The sequence below is a fragment of the Lissotriton helveticus genome, chromosome 1_1, assembly GCF_964261635.1.
Source record: "Lissotriton helveticus chromosome 1_1, aLisHel1.1, whole genome shotgun sequence".
Taxonomy (NCBI): Eukaryota; Metazoa; Chordata; class Amphibia; order Caudata; family Salamandridae; genus Lissotriton; species Lissotriton helveticus.
Genome location: NC_136057.1, coordinates 13,706,690 through 13,721,296, shown reverse-complemented (window position 1 = coordinate 13,721,296; position 14,607 = coordinate 13,706,690). Strand labels below are relative to the sequence as shown.

At 42.8% G+C, this 14,607-nt stretch overlaps 1 protein-coding gene across 1 annotated transcript in view; it reads right to left on the bottom strand.

The window, feature by feature from the left end:
- Positions 1-14,607, bottom strand: part of LOC144766874 (lectin-like) — a 121,330-nt gene that overhangs the window by 16,426 nt on the left and 90,297 nt on the right. The window lies entirely within an intron of this gene.

Below are 14,607 nucleotides of genomic sequence, written 5' to 3'. Positions count from 1 at the left end.
TGTACATTTGTAGAACTAATGAATATCTATATTTTTGAAAAACAAAATTATTATACACATTTATACAAAGCAATACACATATATAGGTACATATCTAAAGTGCATGTATGTGCGCCATATGCACACACATGTAAATTACAGGGGTGCATATGGGTGTCCTTATGACACCCTTGAAATTATTCTCAATTTGCGGTTCTCCAATTGCGAATCGCAAATTAAGAATAAATTCCCATTCATTGTTATGGGCCTCCTGGCCCTAGAAACGAGTGGGAAAGTATTCCTTAATTGCGATTCGCAATTTGCTAATCGCAATTAAGGAATATTAAGAAATCCCTAAAAAAATTCGATTTTTTACATACATCCCTATTTGCAATTCTCAAATCGCTATTTGAGACTCGCAAATCAGGATGTTGATACATCTGCCCCTAGGTCATAATGCAGGGGTGGGTCTCCTGAGCAGGAGCCTTCCGAAGGGAGGTACAACCTTAGGAATCATGATAACATTAAAAAACCTGCCAGGTATCAGAAAGTTCATTTCAGGGCTCAACAAAACACTCCTAGAGGGAAGGACGGTCAGAACACAGACAAGAAGAATGAACAAAGTACAGAGATGCACATCGTTCTTCAGACTATAATATCAAAAAAGAGGATAAACCAAAATCAAAACCTCAATTTAAAAAGAAGGTAGTAGCAGGTCTTACAGTTAGACATGCCCATGATTCTGAGGACTCATTTTCTGAATGGGGACTGGGATCTGACGAGACTAGACAGTGTAGCAGAAGTAACAATATCTCTTTTTGTAGAACCTGACTTATGGCTATGAAATCCTTCTGGCTGAAATAGATTGTCCGCCTGAAATTGTTATGGAGTGCCCAAAGGGAGGAACAGTAATTTTACTGGCATTTTCCAACCCCGTTCTAATATACTTAAAACATACATACACACAGGAGTTGGATGTAGTACTTGCTCCAGCATTATATCGCAACCATATAGGGTGGGATGCTGAGTCACCTCACCATGTAATTCCAGAAAAAACTACTCCAACTCCACAGAGACAGTACCCTATTAAACATGAAGCAAAAAAAAAACTGGTCAGGGAGATTTTAGATCAACTTGAGTACCTAGGTGTAATAGAAACTTGCACCTCTTCAATGAATAATCCTTTGTTCGCCCGATAATTAATATCATCTAGTTTTAGACTACAGACATCTGAACACATGCACAAAGACATTTGCAGTTTAGAACACCCACAGTGGTGCATTAATGAATGACATTGTGCGGAAAAAATACATGACAACACTTGACATCTCAAATGGACTTTTCTGCCAAAAATATACGGGCACATGCATCAAGGGTTTTTGCATTCGCAAACAGTACGAATCGCACAATTCGGCTGTTTGCGAATGCAAATCCCTTTTTTGGGATGCATTAAGGTTTTTGCTTTTTTCGCAATTTAAGAAATCGCAATTTATTTACGATTTCTTAAATTGCATTTGCATTTACGAAATCGGAATTTTGCGATTTCTTAAATGCAATGCATGATTTTTTTTATTGCGAAATCGCAAATGGGAAGTGGTATATTACCATGAAGTTAACCTTCATGGTAATTTGCGAAAACTTTCAAAAGTGCACAGAAGTGCATTTTTGAAAGTTTCATTTTACACACACACATGCCCTTGGGCCATGTGTGTGTAAAAAATGTACTTTAAGGTACATTTCATGGGTGCAGGGGGTGACCTTTGGACCCCCCGCACCCTTAAATGGCATTCTCATTTTGCGATTCCTTAATTGTGAATCTCAAAATGAGAATGCCTTCACATTCATTTCTATGGGCCTCCTGGCCCACAGGAATCAAAGGAAAGGGATTCCTTAATTGCAATTTGCAAATTGTGAATCACAATTAAGGAAAATTAAGAAATCGCAAAAAAAATTGCGATTTCTTGATGCATAGCCGTTTGCCAATTCTTAATTGCGATTCCTTAATTTTCGAAATTAAGAATTCGCAAACGGGAACATTGATGCATTTGACCGATAGAGCCTAAAAGCAGATATTTGACAGCATTCTCAGCCCTCGGCTCTCAGAGTGAATTCCGTCAGATGCTTCAAGGGTAGAAGGATAACCTTGGGTTGTTCTCAGTGAGGCTAACAGAGTTACTTCAAAATTTTGATGAAGAGGCGTTGTCCTATGTAGATGCCATTTATCTGACGGTGATAATTTAAAGGATCATTTAACAAGGGTGAGCAACCTAATTTTGGGGGTCCGGGCTGAGGGCTACAAATTCAACTTTAAAAAATCAAAAATAGCCCACCTCATGGTCCTATTTTTGGGATACGAGTTGTCAAGTCAAGGAAAAAGACTAGCAGCTAACTTTCTATAAAGGTGTGCGCTGCTCCAACCTCCCAAAAAAACATAAAAACGTACAATACATATTGGGATTCTTACATTTTGTCAGAACATACATTTTGGATTACGCAAAAAAAACATTGGACACAGGAACACACCTATATCCTATATTTCTTACAAGCTGACATGATAGCTTTAAAACACATACACACGTGTAAATACAACAAATCTGGTGAACCGTGTAATAGCCGGTCAGTTAGGGGACACTTGCCTATCCTTCAATTAAGGCCAAACAGTGCCAATAGTATACAAATTACACATTTACACAAACACTGAAATGCACCTTGCTTCTCAGAAACAATTCTGACAGCAGTACAGACTGCTATAGTGAGCGAAGAAGCACTGTCTCAGGGGAAATGAATAATTGTCGTATCTCCGGTACTGGTCTTAGAGGCTGTTACAAAGGCAAGCATTCCAAATGCTAAAGCTTTACATCCAAGATGGATACAGTGGGCTAAATTGCAACAGATTTAGACTACAAATTTGATTCTACTCTAAAAATACAGGCATTCCTGCAACACGAACAAGAATATCCTCGCCCGAATGAAATTATACCTCTAGATCAGTATGAATACACTGACGTTTTGGCTTAGTCTGCCATAGGTGATAAACAGCAAAACAGCGCAGCTTGTGTGATTGTAAAAGGACGTATGCAGGATGGCAAGTTCCATCCTAGCAGTACAAAGACGCTGTCTCTAGGAGACTGTACGGCACAGCTGGCAGAATTAAAAACCCAAATACAGGTACTAATACAGACGGATCAGGGATTCCCCACACTTATAGTATGAGATTCATTTGACTGTGTCCACTCTTACAATGAATATCTTCACTATAGGTTTCAGAATGGGTTTAAGGACTCACAAGGTTGCACAATAAAGCAAGAAATGCTTTGGGAACAAGTGGCAGAGTTGAAAAAGACTTGCAGAGAGATCACATGATACACATGCTGAGTCATCAATGTGATTTCATTCACGTTGAAGGGAATTCAATTGACTGATGCAGCAGCAAAAAGGGCAGTACGAACTGCTGCTGTAGCTGCAATCACTCGTTCTTGCACGAGTATAGATGGAGACATAATGGTAGCTGCCATTGCTTCACGAAAAAAACAGCTCAGCTGTACCAAAGAGCTTTCCACTCATGTACTCCTACATGTTAGATGCAAAAAAACGATATACTCAAATTTCAGGATTGGGGGATAGAGTAATGCCAAACATGGATAACAGATTAGGTTTCATTCTAGCTGCTCACGAGGGCCTGGGTTCTGCACACACAGGAGTTACCGCAAAAGTTTCTCTACTTAAACAACGCTATTTATGGCCAGGTTTAACAAAAAAAACAAAAGCATTTGTTCTTAAGCGCAACATCTGTCAACAGATGAAGGGTTCCACTGTAACACATCCAGCACAAACACCTTTATTAATATCCGACAGACCTCTCGCCTGATGCGCTCGCAAAGGGCCAGATTCTCAGAATTATTAATAGTCTGCACATTAGATTTAGACCGTACCATGTGTTTAGAACTAGGGCTTACAAGGAAGCTATGGGAAGTTTCAGCCTGATTCATCAAGCCGAATTGCGCTCGCAAAGGGCCAGATTCTGAGAATCTGGCCCTTTGCGAGCGCAATTATTGCATTTGGGATTCATCATCCCAAATGCAAAAATCGGTAATTGCTAATTCGCTAAATTGCGAGGAATTACATTTAAGGAATCTCTATTTGAGATTCCTTAAATGCAATTCATCAACCAATTTTAAATTGCTAATTCGCAATTTCGGGCCGCTATTTACCGTGAGGTCAGACCTCTCGGTAAATAGCAAAAACTTAGAAAAATGCTTTTAAAAGCATTTTTCTAAGTTGCATGTTGCACACACACATGTCCTTTGGACATGTGTGTGCGCAACACCTGTTACAATTTGCATTTAAGGGGTGCTACAGGGTGTCCTTTGGACACCCCTGGCACCCTTTAAATCGCTATCTTATTTGCGAGTAGCAAATTGCTAATCGCAAATAAGGAATACTCCCCATTCATTCCTATGGGCCTTTTGGCCCATAGGAATGAATGGGGAGTTATTCCTTATTTGCGATTAGCAATTTGCTAATCGCAAATTAGGAATGTGTAGGAATCGCTATTTATTTAGCAATTCCTACATGAATACCGTTTTGCGAGTCCTTAATAGCGATTCGCTATGAATCGCTATTAGGGGCTCGCAAAACGGCCCGTTGATGAATAAGGCTGCTTGAGTGTTGAATTGTGGTACTCTTCTCTGTACCATCCCGTGAGAAATTTGGTTGTGGAGAGGAAAAACCGGGACTTAAAGCATTCTTTAACAGCAAGGGTATTAGATTTGAGTGGTAGTTGGGTCAATCACTTATATGGGGTCCAGATGGCATGGAATGATATGCCTAGAAACTCCCTAGGAGGTGTCATCCCTTACGAAGTCCTATTTGGGAAGAGAATGTGGGTACCTGATCTCAATTATGAAAGAGAAGCGGTGGATGAATAACCATTTTACATCAATAATCGTTTGGCTGTTTTACAGGATCTTAATGAATTCCGGGCAACATTCAAGTAAAACGCACGGCCTCTGGGGAAGTAAAATCAGTCATGGAAAGACTTGCGTGGATGCCAAAAGTCTGAGATCTGGTCGACAAATAAAATGTTTGATGACTCGTCTGATTTTAACACAATGTACTGTTATCAACATTATGGTCATCACTTTCTGGTATAGTACCCCCACCCTGGAAATGTGCAATGGTAAAAGCACTGATCAGAAAACCAAATATGGATCCTGACCTCTGGGGGAACCTCTGTCCCATTTCCCTCTTGCCCTTGATCAGCAAAATCCTCTAAAGACTTGTCAACGCTGTCCTATCCGAACATTTAGAATCTAACAACCTTCTGCACTCCTCCCAGACAGGTTTTAGACCCCAACAAGGGACAGAAATTGCTCTGCTAGCAGTGATGGGAGAATCTGGGAAAATTTTGGACCAAAGAGGTACAGCTGCTATTCTCCTCTTAGACCTCAGCGCAGCGTTTTACATGTCAATCACAGCATCCTGACTCTTAGGCTCTGTAGTCTTGGAGGGACGGGGGTGTCATTACCTGGCTGTAATCCTTTTTGGAGGACAGGGTTTTCCAGATCTTCGAAGGCAATACCTTCTCAGAGCATATGCCTCTCAGCTGCTGTGTACCTCAGGGCTCCTCCCTGAGTCTGACATTATTTAATGTGTACATGAGGCCTTTGGCTGAGATAGTCCGTCCATTCGGGATAAAAATAGTGACATCCGCCGATGATACGCAGCTCAGAGTAGCTCTAAACCATACTGGGAATGCATCTTTGGGTCTGGGGACCTGTCTTGAGAAAGTGGCTGAATGGATGGAACGCTCCTGCCTGAAACTAAACAGAGAAAAAACTGAGCTGCTGCTCCTAGAGAACTCTCCTGTGTTCAAAACAGGGCAATTGGCCCTGCTCCCACACCCGAAAACCAGATTAAAAAGTTTGGGCATGTGGCTGGATCACTTTTTAAACTTTGAAAATCAAGCAACAAAGTCATCAGCCACCTGCTTTGGCATTCTTAGAATGCTCCCCAAAATCGTCCCTCTTTTTCCCTTCTTAGCCAGAAGGTTGATGGTCTTGGCCCTCATTCACTTACAAAAAACTCACTAGAACAGAGGGGTGAGAGGATCAAGTCCCACTTCGGCCTCCCACTCACACTTGAATCACAAAAAGAAGAGGGATATTTCATGAAAATAAAGGTTTCTACGAGTGAGTGAAAGGAAAATTCACCTTGCTGTTAAAACTGCCCTCACACACAGCAAGCTGTGTCATGCTTCACCATAGGGCTGCTAACACACCTCCGTGTTTACCCAACACTGGAGGTGGAGCAAAAGGGAGTAGAAGATAATATAACATACAGTGAGTAGTCAGTGAAAAATCAATGATGAGAAATGGTGCAGACCAAGTGGTGTTAATAGCTGGTCCCAGGGAATCCCTATTACAATTTTAATATTAGGTCCCCTGTCCAGGGTTAAAAAGAAATTTGTGGATGCAAGGGGGAGGAGCTTATAATGAAACTCCACCTGCTCAACTCTGCATGGGTGTCAACATGTTTCAGCCGGCAATTGACAGTGCCCCGGCTTTCCTCAGGACTATCACCTCTGTGACCCTGAAGTGAAAAAAGGGGATATCACCTTTCAAAGAGCCCTTCGTCTGTGAAGGGCAACTTGTACAAATAAAAAACAACAAAAGACACATGACAATTCAATGTCAGAGCCCCTTGCTCTATTCATATACAACCTAAGCACAATCATAAACAAAAAAATAATAATAATGGTGCATAACCTCCATTCACTCTGACCACACTATTAGAATGCTAGGGGCCATTCCCTATGTTCAATGTTGAGCATTGGTAGAAGTGTTCCGTGCATTGATAAGGGAACGTGATATCGACGTGGCCTGCTACTGCCTAAATACAGCTGTTTTAAGGGTAAGTGTCCAGCTTTGTGAAGTTGAATGGCAGTGCCACTCAACTACAGAACACAATGACCCAGGTCCATCATAAACACAAGACTTACCAAACACCTCCCTTCAGGTGTCTAAAAGGTATCCATCATGAGTTAGCATTGTACCAAATAGGCTATCGTGTATAATTAACTTACCCACCAGACTTCAGACAGTAATACGTTCAGTCGACTAAAATGATAGAAGCAGTAGAGCGCTCAAGTGTCAAAACAGATATTTGTTGTCGTTCATAGCATTTTGTAATATTTATGATTATAAACAGGCAATGAATGCATTTTATTTCACGTTAAAGAACATTCACCTCAAATATTAAATGCAGCATTTTCCACTTGAACTCTTGACTAGGATGACACAGAAAACAAGCATCACAGGAGTGGAGAGAATGTGGCGCATTGGCCAGGGCTGCTGACTCGAGAACAGGGATCCCGTTCGAGTCTCAGCAGTGCAACATCTGTGATTCTGGGCAAAAAACTAGGGGCCTCAGAATGATGTCGTTCACAAAGCAAACCGACTTACTCCATGTCGGAATCAATTCCGACTGACTCGTGTTTGGCGAGTCCTGTGCTCCGACCGACAACACAGGCTCCCATTAAAAAAAACTGGTGGTTGAGGAAAACCTTGCAAACTGACGCAGGCACCCCATGGTTCCTGCCACACTGTGCATGGTTTTAAAGTAGGGTCCCCTGGGTACCAAACGGGTTCCAACCAGAGGCCTCAGGGTGATGGGGGGCTGCTTTCGGCCCCCAAAGTCAGTTTCCGACAGCCTTTTTGTGACAGCAGTCTGGGTCCAAAAGGCTGTTCGAATCCGAGATAGTAATACGTCAGTTGGAAACGCGGTCCATAGAGCTGTATGATTCAGCTTCAACCGACTCAGAGTTTTTAAATGAGGATCAGAACCAATTCTGACTGACCAAATGTTTTCTCCTTTCCATCATAATCAGTCAGTCGGAAATGTTTCTGACTAGATCGGAAACATAGACTCCGACACGGTTTAAAAGAATCCGACTTCCGTTCGGAGCCTTTCCAACCGACATCTTAATGAGGCCCTTCACATTTCTGGGTGATAAGTTGCAAGCGCTGGGCAGGCAAAACCTAACTTAGGGGCCGATTATGATTGCGGTGAATCCGCATCCTCCGGGCCGGCGGAAGCTACCGCCGGCCCGGAGGATGCGGATTCACCGCTGCGGTGTTTGTAAAGACTGCCCGCCAGATTAGAATGGCTGGGGGGTCATCGGTGGAGGGGAAGACTGTCCGCCGCTTTTCTGCCATGGTCGCCTTCAGACCGCAGCGGAAAAGTTCTAATATGGTGGCGGTGTCTATCAGACACCGCCAGCCATATTAGGATTAGCCTGTGATTAGCCTTGGGACATGCCTTTCCGCGGCGGCAATGCTGCCACGAAAAGGCAAACGGTCTTTTCTTTGGGGGCCCTTTGCGGGCCCCCAGGGTGAAGGGGGTGGGTGATGCACATGGGGTGTACCTATGGTACCCCCCTGCCTTTTGCGGTGCCTGCCGATTTGTGCATGCAAAGGGAATACATGCATATTTAACCTTGCGGCGGGTGCTGCTTCAAGCAGCACCCCCCGCAATGTTAAGTATACGGGATGTGACCGCCAGGGTGGCGGTCACATCCTAATTCTGAGGGAGGGAACGCCGCAGCCCCTGTCGACGGTCCCTCCACCTCGGTGGTGGCGGACGACGAAGGTCCGTCCGCCATCCTAATTGGCCCCATAATTGGGGAACTGTGATTCTGCATGCAATGAGGTCAGGGGCAGTGAACATGGAGGGTCAAATGTGTGGCTAAAAAACTAAATATTGTGTATTTTTTTTTAGTCTTTCACTGTCAAATAGATTCATATAAAATTAGTGCAGCCTAAATAAGAACAAGCATTTGCAATGCAATCGGCCTCGCCTTTGGGTCCTTATATGTATTTAGCTATGCAGCACATTAGCCTGGGTGCTGAAACATCTACTGTTCTTTAGCTTGGTGAGAAAGTAAACATCAAACTGCGTGACACGCCTGACATCGGAACACAGGAAGAGAAATATTGCCTTCTAGCGGGAAATGGTATAGTGCAAAGCTCTGTTTTTAATATAAAATCAGGCCCTTCAGTGGTCATATTACTGAAAATGCAAGATTTGAAAAAATAATATTGTCTACGGGTGCTCGTGGAAGACAATTTCTATGGACTGGAATCTAGAGAATTCTAAAGTGATTCTGGTATTTCACTGACCTTTGCTTGTCGTTTTCTATTAAGTAAGTTAAATAGAGGCAGTTGCAAGAAAAATTTAAAAAAAGAAAGTCCCTCAGCAGAAAGCAATTCTGGTATTTTACTGACCCCTACTGGTTGTTTTTGATCAAGACAGTTAAATAGAGGCAGTTTAACAGAAAAAAAGACCCTAAGCGGTAGCAGACGAGTCCTAGGGCTGATCTCCAGAGCCCACAAAATACATAGACATATAAGTATATACTAAAGTATATACAATAGGTCTTAAATGCTCAACCTGAAAATGTTTTCTGGTCACCATGGCCCAACACAGAGCAGGAGTATGCTAGAGGATCTGAAGTGGAGTAAGTAGAAATGCTATGACAGGAGGCAGGCATCAGTCATGCAAGAGAGGAACAGAGGTCGCCCCTCATGCCTGCTCAAGCACTGTCACAAGGCTTCTCAAGACTGTTAATAAATTACCCTGACTGTGCATCTATTCAGTGATCAGGGAGATGCAATCATTTATATCACATCATCCAACCTACCTGGCTAAGCACAGCTGGAGGCAATTGGAGACAAAAACCAAGGGTCCAGATGTACTATGATTTGGTGTCAGGGTTGGGCCACTTTTGTTGGGCAGCCCCGAAGAAAAATAATTGTTGGCGTCTACTAAGCAATGCAAAGTCACTTTGCTTGTTTTAGTAATTTCAAAGTAATGCAATGAAGCGCATGGTACTTTTTTGTTGGGTAGCTGTTTCATAGTTGGAGCATGGACATTTCATATATACAAAGGCTTGTAAAGTGGGGTTTGCACCAAAATGATGTGCCTACCCAACAAATGTGTACTGATGAGAAATATATTTATTTCTGAGGAAAAGTGTTCTTCTGAAAAATTTTCTTCTGATCGGCATCATTTGTACCGAGACTCCATTGCTTTTTCATTGCCATCTCGTGTCAAGCACTTCCACACGACCCACCTGGTCATTTCTGCTGATGCCTGAGGAAAATCTAACTGACACGACAACAGCCATCTTGCAGCCTGCACTTCTGCCCAGGAACTGTCACACACCCAACCCCACCTGTTCTTTGCAGTTTACCAGAAAGCCACGAGACACTCACACCCTGTGTAAATGATTTGTTTTCCATCTCCTGCTCCCAGCCTGGTAAACATCGTTGACACACGTGATCAGGTTATCTGGACAATAGTCTGACTGCTGGGCCTTGATCAGGGTGATTAAACAATGAACTGAAAGACCAGGCTTTGATCAAGGTGATTAAACAATGACCTGAAAGACTGAGCCTTGATCAAGCCGAGTGAACAATGATTTGTGTACCAAGCTTTGACCAGGTCACCATCTACAATCGTCGTCTGGATCTGGTTATCAACTGCAAACACTGCCCTGATTGAACAATGAACTAACAGCCAAAAGGCTGAGATGAAAAAGTATAAAAGGTTTGTAAGCTGCGGAGTAAAGCAGCAGCCTCCTCTGTCTTGTTTCTGATGAGCTTGGGACTCTATTCCATAGTCCGGGCTATTTGAATAAATCTGGGTTTCTCCTGCAGACGAAGGCTCCTGTGTCTCCTTTTACTACGTATGAAGGGTATGGAAGGCTTGGGCCGTTCCCCAGCTGCCAAGACCCTGTAAGTGGGTTAATCCGGCTCTTCATTTCTCTTCATCACTTCTTCTTTCCATGCGTGCTGCATTTTGCGGCACGCGTGGAAAGAGCAATCTGTCTCTTTTGACGGTTTTAGTGTAGAATCCTGCCTGTAATGCATGCACCCTTGCACTAATGTGCAAGAATACCTGCCTTGGTGCTAGTCTGCACACACTGCGCCAGCACAAGAAGGTAGACAGGCTTCATATCCTTATAAATATGGAGCATTTCTGTTCTCTTCCTTTCATGCAAAGCTTTGCATGACATAATAATAAATATGCCCCAAGATGTCTTAGAGGGAAAGAGGAGCTTATATAGCAGGGAAGGAGACTAGCTTCCTTCGTGCTTTATATGCAGGTGCATATACATCTTTACAACATTTTGTAGGAAAACAAAGTTCTTAGGCTTAGTGGTATGAGTGCCTGTCGTAAGTAAGTAGTCCAGTAAGTAGTGTGATGAGGCAGCAGGACAAGTGGTAAGAAAGACATCAAATCAGAGCCTACAGTAGACTGATACTACAAGCTGTTTTGACTCGTTTCAGTGGACATATGTGAATTGTAAACTCCACTAATACACTAAGAAGGTAATACAGCAGACAGGATATTCGTCACATTTGTGAAGGAGTGACATATCAAGACAACTTTAATTAGTCCTTCGGTTTTTATGAACATGCCGTTCCAAAAAGGAGTGTTGCTCTACTGTCAGATATGGAAAGTAAACCAATTCAACGTCACAAATATGTTATCAGGGCATCTCGACGTTGAAGAAGAGTTCCTTTTTTTTCCAGTGGCTGCAGCTTACACTAGACAAAAATACAGCTGGAATGTCAAAACTTTGAAAAGGAAATAATGCAGTTGAATACACACATTAAATATCCTCGTTGGAAACATTTCCTGGTGTTCTTGTGTGATTTATGTTGATTTCTACACTACACAAAACAGGTCAATTTATAACAATCAAGGAGAATGCTAGCCGAGGCCTAATGAATACAAAAATATGTTTCTCAATGAAAAATGCACTACACTGCATTATGAAAACTCGATTAGTCAATGCACTTCAGAGCTCTGCGTGTAACTGGCGAGCCAGAGAATTAAATCTTGATTGGTGCAGTGGAGAATTGTGACTAGTGTCAGTCAAACCACTTTATTCGATTAATTAAAATCATAAAAGTACAATACAAAACACATGACACAAAACGGCCATGTAATCTTTCCAATACAAATGGGCGACACATAAATGTAAACAATCTCTACACAAGAAATATAAATAATTAAAGCTAAAAGAATATATCAGATATAAACAGTTACAGGATAATAAAATTCTGAAAAAATTCATAGTTCAATCATCACAGGGAATCTTTTTCTCCTAAGGCGGACTGCAGCAACAAGAAAACTGGCAATATTAACAATATTCCAGGTGTTATCTAACAGTTGAATGTACCAGAGGGCTGGTCTGACCTGTAAAAAACCCTTTCCTCTAAGGAGCGGAATTAAAAACCTCTTCCTAATATCAGTGTAAAAATCAAAAAACATTATAAAGTGCATGGTGTCCTGAATTGAAAAGCTGTCACTTTGTGTATTTTTACTGCTACAAGGTCCCAGCCAATGACAGAAAGCACTGGAGTCAAGCTATCCAGGCTGATGAAGGCTGATAGCCAGAAACCGGTCCTTGGATGCTTGATTCCGGTCTGGGAAGGACCTGGCTTGGTAGTTCGGACTGGACTGTTCCCATGAGGCACAGGGTCAGAGCTGATTTGCATATAGCCAGTGTCTAACCCAGGGTGGTGTGGAGTGCAAAAAAACGATGGATTTAGGCCCAGATCCTTGTACTGGGGTGAATCTATGACATTGTTCTACATTCTGTCCATCAACTGTGTTTTTTGCAATTTTCACCCCGAGTGGGCTGGGTATGCTCAGACGTGAGTCCCAGGCTCTCCACACCACTGGAGTCAAGCTATCCAGGCTGATGAAGGCTGATAGCCAGAAACCGGTCCTTGGATGCTTGATTCCGGTCTGGGAAAGACATGGCTTGGTAGTTCGGACTGGACTGTTCCCATGAGGCACAGGGTCAGAGCTGATTTGCATATAGCCAGTGTCTAACCCAGGGTGGTGTGGAGTGCAAAAAAACGATGGATTTAGGCCCAGATCCTTGTACTGGGGTGAATGTATGACATTGTTCCACTTCTGTCCATCAACTGTGCTTTTTGCAATAGTGCATCACACACAGCATAAGAAAGCTTGATACCCAGACTGTACGTAATGCAATTTTGTTACATAACTGTCCCTTTAACACCTCGTCAGGTTAGTAAGAGCTATTTAAATACAATTAAAATTAAAAGCCCACACTCCACAGCTCAAATGTTAACTCTTTGCACTGCCACTTAAAATGAAATCTCTGGAATCACAAAGCTTCGAGTGAGTTGATCAATTAAAGCTTCCGAGCATCCTTTACATTTGCAGAATTAACTTGTGCACATTTGCATTATTTCAGGCAAGCAGGCACCTTAGCAGGAATGTTTCTTTAACAGTGTGCCCAGCTTTGATTTTACAGCACAGTAGACTCCGTACCTTATATTGCAGGTGAAGCATTTAAACTGTCACAATTAACCATCCTGGTTGTCTTTTACAAAGAGTAGGGGAACAATTTTTCATAAATCAAAAAAATATGAGCACATTGAGCCCCTCTGATCCCGCCCACTTCGACCTCTGATCTGTATGCATTACAAACTCCAGCTTTTTACTGCGCCCTGAAACAACAGCATTGTCAAGGTGAGAGCTATACAGACACATCATGAAAGTTACAACAGTGAGCTAAATAAACAGCTGCAAAATGGAAAATTCTGGCAAAAACAACACTAGCAGAAGCAAAGTGCATGAATGGAAAGTAGCAGCAACATTGATTACGAAAAAAACAAAACAAAGGAAATTGTGATTGCAGCTAACATGGTGAGGCTGACAATGGACCACTATGATGGCTGTGACAAGAGGTTTTTGGTTTAAAGTGGGTGTCTGGACACGTCTGTTACTGAAGTAAGAACCCAAAATGAACAGCTGGACAGAGATAACTGTTGTAGGTCTCGTCTATGACAGTGCACGTTGTCTCTTGTGAGACCTCTTGTTACACTGAAGGGGACTTAGAGGCCTCCCACTGCTTACCATTGGTTGGCTTCGTTGTCATTCTCCTGTGTTTCTTTCTGATTGGTCAGCTTCAGTGGGATTCCTTTCTCTGTGTGTTTTCCCCTCCCCTGAAGCATGAACGCTTTACTTGTGTCCTTCCACGGCTCACTTTTTTAGGTGACACTTTTTATTTTTGTTTGAGCACTCTAAGAGAGTGTATATGTTTCAGCTGTCTCCCTCGTTTACCTTTCCTCTCTCAGTGCTCTCCCGCAAGTCCCTTCAGCCGTCAGCCATCCATTGTCTTTCTGCTTCCCTCAACATCTACCTCCCACCCTCCAATTTTCATCTGCTTTCCCCAGCTCCTCTCTCCCACCCCTCATTGTCCATCTGCTTGCCCTTAGCCCTGTTGCCTCGTTCCCTCCCTCCCTCTTAGTGACCTCCCTCTGTCTTTCCCTCCCTGTAGCCTTCATCTGTGATGCCTCCTGCCCTTCATTCCTTCCTCCATGTTGCCTTGCTCACTCCCTCTGTGTTCCCTCGTTCCCTCCCTCTCTTCCTCTGTGTTGACTCGGTGTAGCCCGGGGGAGGGGAGTTTAAAAGGAGGAGCCACGCTGCTGTACATCACGGCTGCACAACATTTACAGATCTAATAGCTTTCGTAGGGCGCCCTGATGCCCTTTGGGCTTAGTAGCGCTATATAAATTT